The sequence below is a fragment of the Oncorhynchus masou genome, chromosome 14 (genome assembly GCF_036934945.1).
Source record: "Oncorhynchus masou masou isolate Uvic2021 chromosome 14, UVic_Omas_1.1, whole genome shotgun sequence".
In the NCBI taxonomy this organism is placed as follows: domain Eukaryota; kingdom Metazoa; phylum Chordata; class Actinopteri; order Salmoniformes; family Salmonidae; genus Oncorhynchus; species Oncorhynchus masou.
In genome coordinates, this window is record NC_088225.1 from 26,696,392 (window position 1) to 26,708,891 (window position 12,500).

Here is a 12,500-nt window from a genome sequence, read left to right on the forward strand (position 1 = left end):
GGTGGAGGGAATCCTCCACAATCTTGGCTGTTTCACACCTGACCTCAGTGTGAATGACTAACTGCCATCCCTCCACTCCTCCACATCCCATCCATCCATCCCTGCCCACCGGCCCTTGACTCAGCTGTCATGGGTCTCTCACTGTCCTTTCCCCCTCTCTCTCACTCTCGCTGGACCTGCAATGAGCGCAGACACACTCACGCATGATATACGAAAGCACACACATATAGTATGTACTGTATATACACACACACACTGCTATGGGTCATGACCTCTGTACCACCCTCAGACCATGGATGACATCATCAATGGTTTGATTGATACAAATGGCGCAAAGAGAGAGAGAGCGAGAGAGAGAGAGAACGGGAAAGAGCACAGGGAAATCACAGAGAGAGAATAAAAGAGTTGGTTCACATTAGCATCTATAGTAAAAGCAGTGCTTGACTTTTAATGAGTACCGGCACCTATTTCAGTCAGAGTCAAGCACTGGTGAAAGTGGTCCTTCTTTCTCTCCAGTCACCTTTCATTCACCCTGATGGACCTGTGACACACTCTACTGATTTGCATGTCAAGCATCCCTCAAAAGAGCAACCAGTGAATGGAAATCATTGGAAACCCTGCTCCCCGAGACATGGAGGCTGTAGAGATACATGTATATAATGACAACGGCCACCAGCCAAAGCTCACTCACTGTGCCTTTAAAGCCAGATTGTTTGAGGCAATGTCATTTGGGGATTAGTGTCAGTCCGGATTGCAAGACTGATGTTGCAATGATTATTTCTCTATATGTATATTGGTGTTGCTGCATTTCCGTTTTGTACTTCCTCTTTTGAACCATCTGTCTTTGGTCTGTTCATGTCAATCACTCTCCTGGAGCTTGTTTTAGCCGTGTTCAGAGCTCTTCAATCTGATTGCCTCTTCTGCATCTGCATGGGTTTGGTATTGTGTGTGTGTGTGTGTGTGTGTGTGTGTGTGTGTGTGTGTGTGTGTGTGTGTGTGTGTGTGTGTGTGTGTGTGTGTGTGTGTGTGTGTGTGTGTGAGTGTGCGTGCGTGAGTGCGTGCGTGCGTGTGTGTGCGTGCGTGTGCGTGCGTGTGTGTGTGAGTGTGTGTGTGTGTGAGTCTTATTTCCTTCTAAGCCACCGCCGTGCATTTGGTATTAAAATCAATGTGTTGTTGTTGTAGGATTAGCTTCTTTTTTTTTTTTGCTCTTGTCTGATGCTCCGTTCTGATTTGCTTTTACAATCAGTAGAGATGAATGACCTGCCACCGTACCAATGATTTTCAATTTATTTTCTCCCAACTCCCGCCCTCTTAAGTAATCAATCCATGGCTCTGTTTATGTCAGAGGTTTATCATGGTCTAGGAGTAGCCAATGGTATTTCTTATCGAGGAAGATCACGACAGTTCTGTGTTACAGTGAACAATGTATTCTACATCTATCTGGTTAGGATTCACAGTAACTGGAGTCAGAAACATGTGCATCATAAATATTCCTCCCTGGGAAATGGATTTTAAAGCCGACTTTCTGATGGTCTACAAATGGAAAAAGAGAGAGATTTACAACATTGGCCTTGAATAATGATTTAGATCCATGCCATTAAGATCTCTGACTTAATGGCCCACCGTTACAACCACATACTCCTGACCTCTCTCATTATGGGACTCCTTAACGCCTGGCCCCATCGGCTCTGGGACCCTGCTAAAGTGTAGGCGACATTACAGCATAGGGCCTTAATTGCTGTGACAAGCTGAACTAGTGGTATCATTAGCCAGGTGTCTCTGTGGGCATACCGAGGCTGCATCACAAATGGAACCCTATTCCCTATGTAGTACACTACTTTTGATCAGGGCCCATAGGGTTCTGGTCAAAGTAGTGCATTATATAGGGAACAGGGTGCCATTTGTGACAGGGCCTGTAGCTCCTCCTGGAGAGAAGAGGACAGAGCTGTGGAGGGCCAGGCAGGGGAGGTGTTAAGAGATCTACTTGAAATGAAAGTAGATTATTGAAGACATGAATTGAGTTGGAATTGGAAGCATCAGTTAGGATGTGATAATAGCTTTCTCACTGCGATCCAGAGGGTTACATTACTACCTAGAGTGGCCACATGAACTCACAGTTGCAACCATTGATTTATAAGTGTTTATTATTGATCATGCATGATATACCCATCAATTGAATGAGAACGGTTTGTATTGTTAAATGTATAAACACATGATAGAAGATGGTACCTTAATGTAGATTAAGCTATGATACCGGTATGTCAGATTTGTTCACTGATAAACAGGTATGGATCTGTGTAGCCAGGGTATTACATCACAGACTGTTTGCAATTTGTCTTTTCTCTCAAGGTGCCTTTGGGGCAGGGCAGAAGAGATGGAGATAGAGGGGGTGGGGGAAGAGAGAGAGAGAGAGATAGAGAGAGAGAGTAAGCGGGGGGAGAGAAGAGAGAGAGATAGAGGGGGTGGGGGAAGAGGAGAGAGAGAGAGATAGAGAGAGAGAGTAAGCGGGGGAGAGAAGAGAGAGAGATAGAGGGGTGGGGGAAGAGAGAGAGAGAGAGAGAGAGAGAGAGAGAGACAGAGATCCTCCCTACTATGGGTATGAATCTTACCCTCGGCCACTGACAGAGGAACACACAGGGCAGATGTTCTAACTTGTGTTAACAAAGATGTTTCTTCATGTATCCGTCATATACTGTGATCAGTGCTGCTGTCGGGGAGAACAATAGATGGTGTTAAAAAACAAGAGGAGTGAGGGATATTAGGGAGAGTCATAAGTCAACTATTGAATATTCACCTCTTCAGTTCCTCTCCTTATCCTAGACTGTATAATGTATCCTCATAAATGTGCTTCTGAAATAATAAGAGCACAATAAAAAAGTGTTCTTTCAAAACAATGCTATGAAAACGAGTGGGAGAGGAAGAGAGGGAGCTGGAGAGAGAGTGTCCCTGGGACACTTTGACAGGTGGAGAGGTAGAGTGTGACAAATCCCTCGTTTCGCCCTCTCCCCTCTTTGGCTTTGGGAATATAAATTAATGTGAAAGAGAAATACCTCGATTGCAGCATGGTGTCTTACAAAACCATTGCTTTCAGCCTATAGAGTTGGCTACCGTTTTGATCTGTGACTTTGAGTGTCATTATCAAATGAACAGTACTTAGACATATTCTGTGCTGATCTGATTCTCCCCTTGTTCACTGTTAATAAATCTGTTGACTGCCGAGGCCCTCAGCTGCCTTGCATAGAACTACATCTTTATCTGACAGTAATGGCCGTGTTCCACGCTATTAGCCTGCCTGTCACAGGCCATTAACCCTGCTAGTGGCTCACTGCTCCACTTACCCACAGCAACAGCCACCGCAAACAAAACGCTAACCCACAGCAACACCTGGGAGAGCCAGCCAGCCGCCCAGGCAACAGCATTTAGCCAGGCTACCACTAACTTGCTAAAACAATCATTACCCTGCTAGCAGCTCACTGCTAACAAATCGCTAACTCAAAGCAACAGCTGAGAATAGCCAGCCAGCCGCACAGGCAACAGCAGTTAGCCAGGCTACCTCTAACTCGCTAAAACAGCCATTACCATGCTAGCGGCTCGCTGCTAACAAACCGTTAACTCTAAGCAACCAGCCGTGAGCTCACTCCACATGTTAGTTCTGTTAGGTTCTAAATAACAGGGTAAAAACTGACGGACAACTATAAAAGCTCAAACCAAGTTTATTCACGCAAAGGGTTGGACAGCTGAACAGACAAAGACATTTTTTCCAACCAGCACAAGTATATAGACCCCAATTTGGATGAAGTATCCTCCTTCCCTTTGAACAGTACATCTTTATTTCTAGGCAGGAAGTTAAGTGATGCGGGCAATAAACCTTTCCTTCTCCTTTAATGTGACCTGACCTCTGCCCCCATTCCTCACTAAACCATGTCTCTCCACTGTTATCAGTGACTGCAACCATGTGATTGCCTTTCCTTTACTCAGAACATTCCAAGCTTAATTGCCTCCACCATATACATTCCTCCCCCAGATAACCATTAACTGCTGGTGTAGAAACCAGACTATGGCATTCCTCATTTCCATAGGATACCTGATAATCAACAATATTTCAAGTTTAGGAGTCAGAACCCATCAGTTCTAAACCATGCAGAACAGATGACAGCGAGAGTCTGTTGAGACCTTCACCTTCACTCGGGGGACGTTGTCTATGAGTACTGATCTAAGGTCAGTTGTTCAGTGCATTTCCGGCCTAATGGTTAAGGTTTGGATTTGAATAATGTTGTTGATAATCTCTCTGTCTGTAAATCATCAGCACATGCAGACTAGTGCTGAGATGACTGTCAGCCGAGTTCTTGTGTAGAAATGGATATGAGGCGAGAATGATGGTAAAGCTAGCAGAAAGATAACGTTAACCCTCTTGAGACCCCAGATATTTAAGAGGAAAACGTGATCACCTTTCAGAAATAACTCTAATAGACTTCTGAGTAAACTAAAATAATGTTTATTTTAATTATCTGTTTTTGGAAAACAATTTTCTGGAAACATTACAAAAATGCAACATTGAACCTATGAACAGACATGTTGATATGTTTAGTATATGAAGCAATATATACTGTCGACCATACAGTGGGGCAAAAAAGTATTTAGTCAGCCACCAATTGTGCAAGTTCTCCAATTTAAAAAGATGAGAGAGGCCTGTAATTTGGGGAGAGGCCTGTAAATATGACAGACAAAATGAGAAAAAAATCCAGAAAATCACATTGTTGGATTTTTAATGAATTTTTTTGCAAATTATGGTGTATGTAGGCCATATGGTTTAAATTAATCAATTTAGATGGGAGGTCATTTAAAAAAACTGATTACATTCTATTGACCTAAACATCAGATGCGCAATAAGGCAATTAAATAGAAGCAAAGGTGCCTCAGCCCCCCCAGTGGAACAGCTGCCATGGGAATATTAATGCTTATGTAATATGTTGTTTGATGTAATTACTGATATCATATTGCAATCTGCTGCAGTCATCAGCCTCATCTCTGGTGACGCAACCCAGAGTGTTACTGTGTTAATGAATTTGGGGGATTGGTGGTGTTCAATCTATGGATGTGTTCTATACCAGATCATCTGATCAGTGTAGGGAAACTGAGAATAGCAGTAGGAGAAAGGTGTGTGTGTTTTTCTATTGGTGGCCATGCTGCGTTTGGCATCAATGCATGATTTAGGTGAGAGGTCAGGGGTACAACATCTGGGTATCTCAAGTTAGGATTTAGCTGATATCAGAAGTCACAGAAGGGGCACTGAGTTCCTGTCGTTAATTAGGCCCATGCTCTATTTAGTGGAATCGCACCTCTATCTAAAGCATGGAGGAATCCTTTAGTACCTGTGTCAGTGGGTCTGCCTCTAGTATTATCAGCTGATAGCGATTATAACCAGGATAGTTTCAAGTTGTATTATTAGTTTCTACGGGATACACATGGTATACACCGTCCAATGAAATGCTTACTTGCAGGTTCCTTCTCAACAATGCAACAACAATAAGAAATTATAAAAGATAAGAATAACAACAAAGTAATGGCTCAGTAAAATAGAATCAAAATGTTTTACAAGTATAATACAAGAAGGCATCATGTATAGTCCTATATTTACACATGTTTTGGGGAAGTGGGGATTGGGGGCAAGTGACTTTATACAGTATATATTGTATATATATTGCCAGTTTAGCTTGTTGCTGTTCTGGCCTTAGCAGGCCTATTCCCACCTCTATTCTTCTCTTGAGGTGTGAGGACTGAAGAGATCACAGGAAGCTCAGTCTCAGACATACACCACTCTGTTTATAGACCTGTTGACATGGTGTGGTACTGAAAACATCACACCTTTCCTCATGAGAAATATATACACTAAGTATAAAATATTTAAATGAAGGACTGTGAAGAACACTGATTCCCAATACACGCAGACACACTCACACACACACACACACACACACACACACACACACACACACACACACACACACACACACACACACACACACACACACACACACACACACACAAACGAACACACACACACACACACACACACACACACACACACACACACACACACACACACACACACACACACGCACACACACATCCCCAGATTCTGGAGAGAACCCTTCAACACTTCACCTGGCAGTGTACTCTGTGCTTCTATAGCAGTCAGTCCTCTTCGTTCTCACTCCACGTCCCAGTAGATTGAGCACTGAGTCAATGTTCTTCTCTATTGGGTTTATCCCTCTCTATATCTCTCTCCATGGGATGCTTCCAGTCTCAAACCTCTCTGTGTATAGTTGGTTCGAGTCTCTCTACTGTAAGTGTCCATGTATCATCCCTCTCTGTGTAATGATCGCTGTCCTCTCTATGGGATGCTTCCAGTCCCAAGCCTCTCTGTGCATAGTTGGTTAGAGTCTCTCTACTGTAAGTGTCCATGTATCATCCCTCTCTGTGCAATGATCACTGTCCTCTCTATGGGATGCTTCCAGTCCCAAGCCTCTCTGTGCATAGTTGGTTAGAGTCTCTCTACTGTAAGTGTCCATGTATCATCCCTCTCTGTGTAATGATCGCTGTCCTCTCTATGGGATGCTTCCAGTCCCAAGCCTCTTTCTCTATGTAATTACCGTATGAGCCCCTCTCTGTATCTTTATTGTATTTATTAGGGATCCCATTAGTTCCTGCCAAGGCAGCAGCTACTCTTCCTGTGGTTTATTAGGGATCCCATTAGTTCCTGCCAAGGCAGCAGCTACTCTTCCTGTGGTTTATTAGGGATCCCATTAGTTCCTGCCAAGGCAGCAGCTACTCTTCCTGTGGTTTATTAGGGATCCCATTAGTTCCTGCCAAGGCAGCAGCTACTCTTCCTGTGGTTTATTAGGGATCCCATTAGTTCCTGCCAAGGCAGCAGTTACTCTTCCTGTGGTTTATTTGATGATCCCATTAGTTCCTGCCAAGGCAGCAGCTACACTTCCTGTGGTTTATTAGGAGCCATTAGTTCCTGCCAAGGCAGCAGCTACTCTTCCCGTGATTTATTAGGGATCCCATTATTTCCTGCCAAGGCAGCAGCTACTCTTGTGGGGTATGCATGGGTGTCTGAGCTGTGTGCCAGTAGTTTAAACAGACACCTCGGTGCATTCAGCATGTCAACACTTCTTACAGAAACAAGTAGTGATGAAGTCAATCTCTCCTCCCCTTTAAGCCATGAGGGATTTACATGCATATTAATGTTAGCTCTCCATGTACATTGAAGGGCCAGCCGTGCTGCCCTGTTTTGAAACAATTGTAATTTTCCTAAGTCTCTCTGTGTGACACCTGACCACACGACTGAACAGTAGTCCAGATGTGACAAAACTAGGGCCTGTTGGACCTGCCTTGTTAATAGTTTTGTTAAGAAGGTAGAAACTAGGGCCTGTAGGACCTGCCTGGTTGATAGTGTTGTTAAGAAGGCAGAGAAGCGCTTTATTATGGACAGACTTCTCCCCATCTTAGCTACTTTGTGTCAACATGTTTTGACCACACTTTATTGATTGCCTCCCCTACATCTGTCACTTCCTCAGTTTCTTCTCCCTGTCTGCATTAATGTTGTTTGTTCCCCCTGTCCAGACACTGTTCTTGTTTTGTTATATGTCTGTTTATTCATTATATCTTCACTCCCTGTACTTGCTTCTCGTCTCCCAGCCTCTGTCCTCACACTTGCAACATGATCTGTTTTCTTGCACGTACATATGAAAGACAGTTGTTGGTCTGAGCTGGTCTCTGGAGCCGCTGTGCTGAGCCAGAGGAGCGTGTATCAATCCTTCATTGCGATTCAGTCATTCATTGCGGCCAGAAGTTCAAAACAAAATAATAATGTCTCTTGAGTCAGTTACCCTTTTACTGCAGTGGGCTGAATCAGGGTCACACAGTGTTTCTTGGTCATCTTAAATAAATCGACTTTGAAACAAAAGTATATACCTCACACACATGGTTATGGACTTTTAGAAAAGACACCTGTACCATGTCAGATATAAGTTGAAATGTATTCAATTTTGTGTTTGCATCCCAATATTACATCACAGAAGACTAAAATCTAACAAAACCGTTTGACATAGAAACACCAGATTTTTTACTTGTTTTTTGAAATAATGATTATTAATTATGAAATTCTGAAAAATATTAATGACATTCCACCCATGAGACCACTAGACAGTGATTTGGTCATTTGACTGAAGGAAATGGCTACTAGAGTTAAAAAATAATTAATTGTTTGCGAACTATACATCACTACCACAGATTTCCCTGCTATCACTTTGTTCACAGGGATCTGCTGCAGTGGTGGCTGTTCGGACATTCTTTTCACTTGCTTTGCTGATTCGAAGAGACATTCTCTTGTGTTCTAACACAATGTTGCACAGAGTGCAAAACAATTTGTCCCGACCTTCATGTAAAACATTTGTAAATCATTTTGCACGGTCTTTATATGTGATTTTTGTTCTGCCTGTCAGTCGTAATCTGTCAGTCATCAACCCTCAGCTTCACACAATGACAGGGGGGAAAACTGGTTTGAGTGGGCTGTTTTCTGCTGTAACAGTGGTAGAAATTGCGAACCCTCTTTTGATTGGACCTATGCGATAAAAGTATGCTGATTGGTTATAATGTGTGAATTGCTTGGTTTTGCATTAAATTATGCGATCGCAGAATCCTGGAGAGAGTGCTAGAGTGGATAGCCTGAGTTTTTGACCTCTGTGGACCTTTCTCTTAGTTCAACACCCCTTCCTCCCGCCTCTGCTCTGTTATGATAGAAAATAGACAGTCAGACTTGTCAAGCAGAGGAAACAGCCTCTCACAGCAGCAGTAGATTTACTTTGACAGACCAAGTTTGACTTTCTGTCCATTGCTATGATGCACTGCTCCAGTGGTGTCTCCCTGGCTCAGTGCTGTAGTGGCTAACTGCTAGTGGTGGAAGGCTGCCTGGCTTCTCCTATTCACTACAGTCTTGGCTATCATGGAGAAATCCCTTTTTTATTGTCAGTCAATTTTCTGCCTTTTTTTCAGATCCGTTTTCATATCTCAAGTAGTATGATTATTATTAACCAATGGAAAACCTCCTGAGAGAAGTTGAAAGCAGAGAAAAATAATATGGCCCTGATGATTGCATGAAAGACTAGCAACCATCCAACACCCACACATCTTCTCCTACGTGCTATGGTGAAGAAAACACACAAAGAGTCATAATTATGTAATACTAGTGTGTGTGTGTGTGCGTGTGTGTGTGCATGCTTGCGTGTATTTGCACACTTGGTGTGTGTGTACTGTTTGTGATTTTCAAATGATCTTCCTTCATCTTAGTAACAGTGGGGCTCATTAAAAAACACATGCTGCACAACAATGACTGATTCCTGTGTTGCTGACATCACAAATAAACCCCAAAGACCAAGAGAGGAGAAGAAAAGGGAGGAAGGACGGTAGAGAAGAAAAGAATGAGACTGTGATGGAGATAGAGGGAGATAAAGAAATAACTAGATGGAGAATATATACAGTATTCCCTTACATGTTGGGCCGAGAGTGTGTGTTTCAAGTAGAGATAGAGTACATGGAGAGAGAGCCTACTGCATACTTAATAGCTGAGTTTCAAGTTGTATTAGTCATATGTACAGGATACACATGGTATACAGTGTATGACAAAATGCTTACTTGCAGGTTCCTTCTCAACAATGCAACAATAAGAAATAATAAAAGATAATAATACGGACATGAAGTAGATGGTTCAATAGAATAGAAGTAAGAGATATTAGCATACACTGTAGATTAGCCTTCAGCCCTCCAACCCACCATAAACAATACATGGTAGCGTAGCGTTCAGCCCTCCAACCCACCATAAACAATACATGGTAGCGTAGCGTTCAGCCCTCCAACCCACCATAAACAATACATGGTAGCGTAGCGTTCAGCCCTCCAACCCACCATAACCAATACATGGTAGCGTAGCCCTCAGCCCTCCAACCCACCATAAACAATACATGGTAGCGTAGCCCTCAGCCCTCCAACCCACCATAAACAATACATGGTAGCGTAGCCCTCAGCTCTCCAACCCACCATAAACAATACATGGTAGCGTAGCGTTCAGCCCTCCAACCCACCATAAACAATACATGGTAGCGTAGCGTTCAGCCCTCCAACCCACCATAAACAATACATGGTAGCGTAGCGTTCAGCCCTCCAACCCACCATAAACAATACATGGTAGCGTAGCGTTCAGCCCTCCAACCCACCATAAACAATACATGGTAGCGTAGCGTTCAGCCCTCCAACCCACCATAAACAATACATGGTAGGTTAGCCTTCAGCCCTCCAACCCACCATAAACAATACATGGTAGCTTAGTCCTCAGCCCTCCTAACCCACCATGAACAATACATAGTAGCTTAGCCCTCAGCCCTCCAACCCACCATAAACAATACATGGTAGCTTAGCCCTCAGCCCTCCCAACCCACCATAAACAATACATGGTAGCTTAGCCTCAGCCCTCCAACCCACCATAAACAATACATGGTAGCTTAGCCCTCAGCCCTCCTAACCCACCATAAACAATACATGGTAGCTTAGTCCTCAGCCCTCCTAACCCACCAATACATGGTAGGTTAGCCTTAACCCACCATAAACAATACATGGTAGGTTAGCCCTCAGACCCCTCCTAACCCACCATAACCAATACATGGTAGCTTTGCCTCAGCCCCCCTAACCAATACCAACCCTAACCCACCATAAACAATACATGGTAGCTTAGCCCTCAGCCCTCCTAACCCACCATAACCAATACATGGTAGCTTAGCCTTCAGCCCTCCTAACCCACCATAAACAATACATGGTAGCTTAGCCCTCAGCCCTCCTAACCCACCATAACCAATACATGGTAGCTTAGTCCTCAGCCCTCCTAACCCACCATAACAAATACATGGTAGCTTAGTCCTCAGCCCTCCTAACCCACCATAAACAATACATAGTAGCTTAGTCCTCAGCCCTCCTAACCCACCGTAACCAATACATGGTAGCTTAGTCCTCAGCCCTCCTAACCCACCATAACAAATACATGGTAGCTTAGTCCTCAGCCCTCCTAACCCACCATAAACAATACATAGTAGCTTAGTCCTCAGCCCTCCTAACCCACCATAACAAATACATGGTAGCTTAGTCCTCAGCCCTCCTAACCCACCATAAACAATACATAGTAGCTTAGTCCTCAGCCCACCATAACCAATACATGGTAGCTAAGTCCTCAGCCCTCCTAACCCACCATAAACAATACATGGTAGCTTAGTCCTCAGCCCTCCTAACCCACCATAAACAATACATAGTAGCTTAGTCCTCAGCCCTCCTAACCCACCATAAACAATACATAGTAGCTTAGTCCTCAGCCCTCCTAACCCACCATAACCAATACATGGTAGCTTAGTCCTCAGCCCTCCTAACCCACCATAAACAATACATAGTAGCTTAGTCCTCAGCCCTCCTAACCCACCATAACCAATACATGGTAGCTTAGTCCTCAGCCCTCCTAACCCACCATAACCAATACATGGTAACTTAGCCCTCAGCCCTCCCAACCCACCATAACCAATACATGGTAGCTTAGCCCTCAGCCCTCCCAACCCACCATAACCAATACATGGTAGCTTAGCCCTCAGCCCTCCCAACTCACCATAACCAATACATGGTAGCTTAGCCCTCAGCTCTCCCAACCTTGGATTCCTGACATTTTCAGGGGAGTAGAGGGTGAGAAAGAGAGAGTTGTAGAGAGCGAGAGAGAAAGAAAGCAAGGGAAGCAGTGAAGCAGGGAGAGAGAACAATAACAACTAAATGTGTGTGGCAGAGAGAGAGAGAGAGAGAGAGAGAGAGAGAGAGAGAGAGAGAGAGAGAGAGAGAGAGAGACATTGGGGGAATCCCTTGGGTCTTGATTCCATTCCAACATGAAATAATTATATTAGTCAGAATTTAGTCAAATCAAGCTAATCTCCTCCTGAGGACTTCACGGTGGACCTGAGGCTTGTCTCTCCCAGTCAGAAGAGAGAGAGAGTGTGTGTGTGTGTGTGTGTGTGTGTGTGTGTGTGTGTGTGTGTGTGTGTGTGTGTGTGTGTGTGTGTGTGTGTGTGTGTGTGTGTGTGTGTGTGTGTGTGTGTGTGTGTGTGTGTGTGTGTGTGTGTGTGTGTGTGTGTGTGTGTGCGGCTGTCTGTGGGAGGTAGCAGAGTGCTGTTCCTTCAGGAGTGAAGAACAATAGCAGTAGCTGTAATCAGGGCACAGTTAGTTGGGAGTAATTACTCAGCCAGAGCTCAGCCTGTGAGATGAGATCTAGTGCTGTAATGAATAGGCCAATGTGTCATTGTGTGGGTTCCTAATCCTCCCTAGCTCTCAGGACACAAGATTGGAGGGTGGAGGTTGGATGGTGGACGAGACGCACTGTGTATAGGGGTGTAGTGTGTGTGTGTGTGTGTGTGTAC

General features: G+C 44.1%; 1 protein-coding gene across 1 annotated transcript in view; it reads left to right on the forward strand.

Annotated features, from left to right (window-relative positions):
• LOC135554645 (protein kinase C alpha type-like) overlaps nt 1–12,500 on the forward strand; it is a 179,333-nt gene that overhangs the window by 39,718 nt on the left and 127,115 nt on the right. The window lies entirely within an intron of this gene.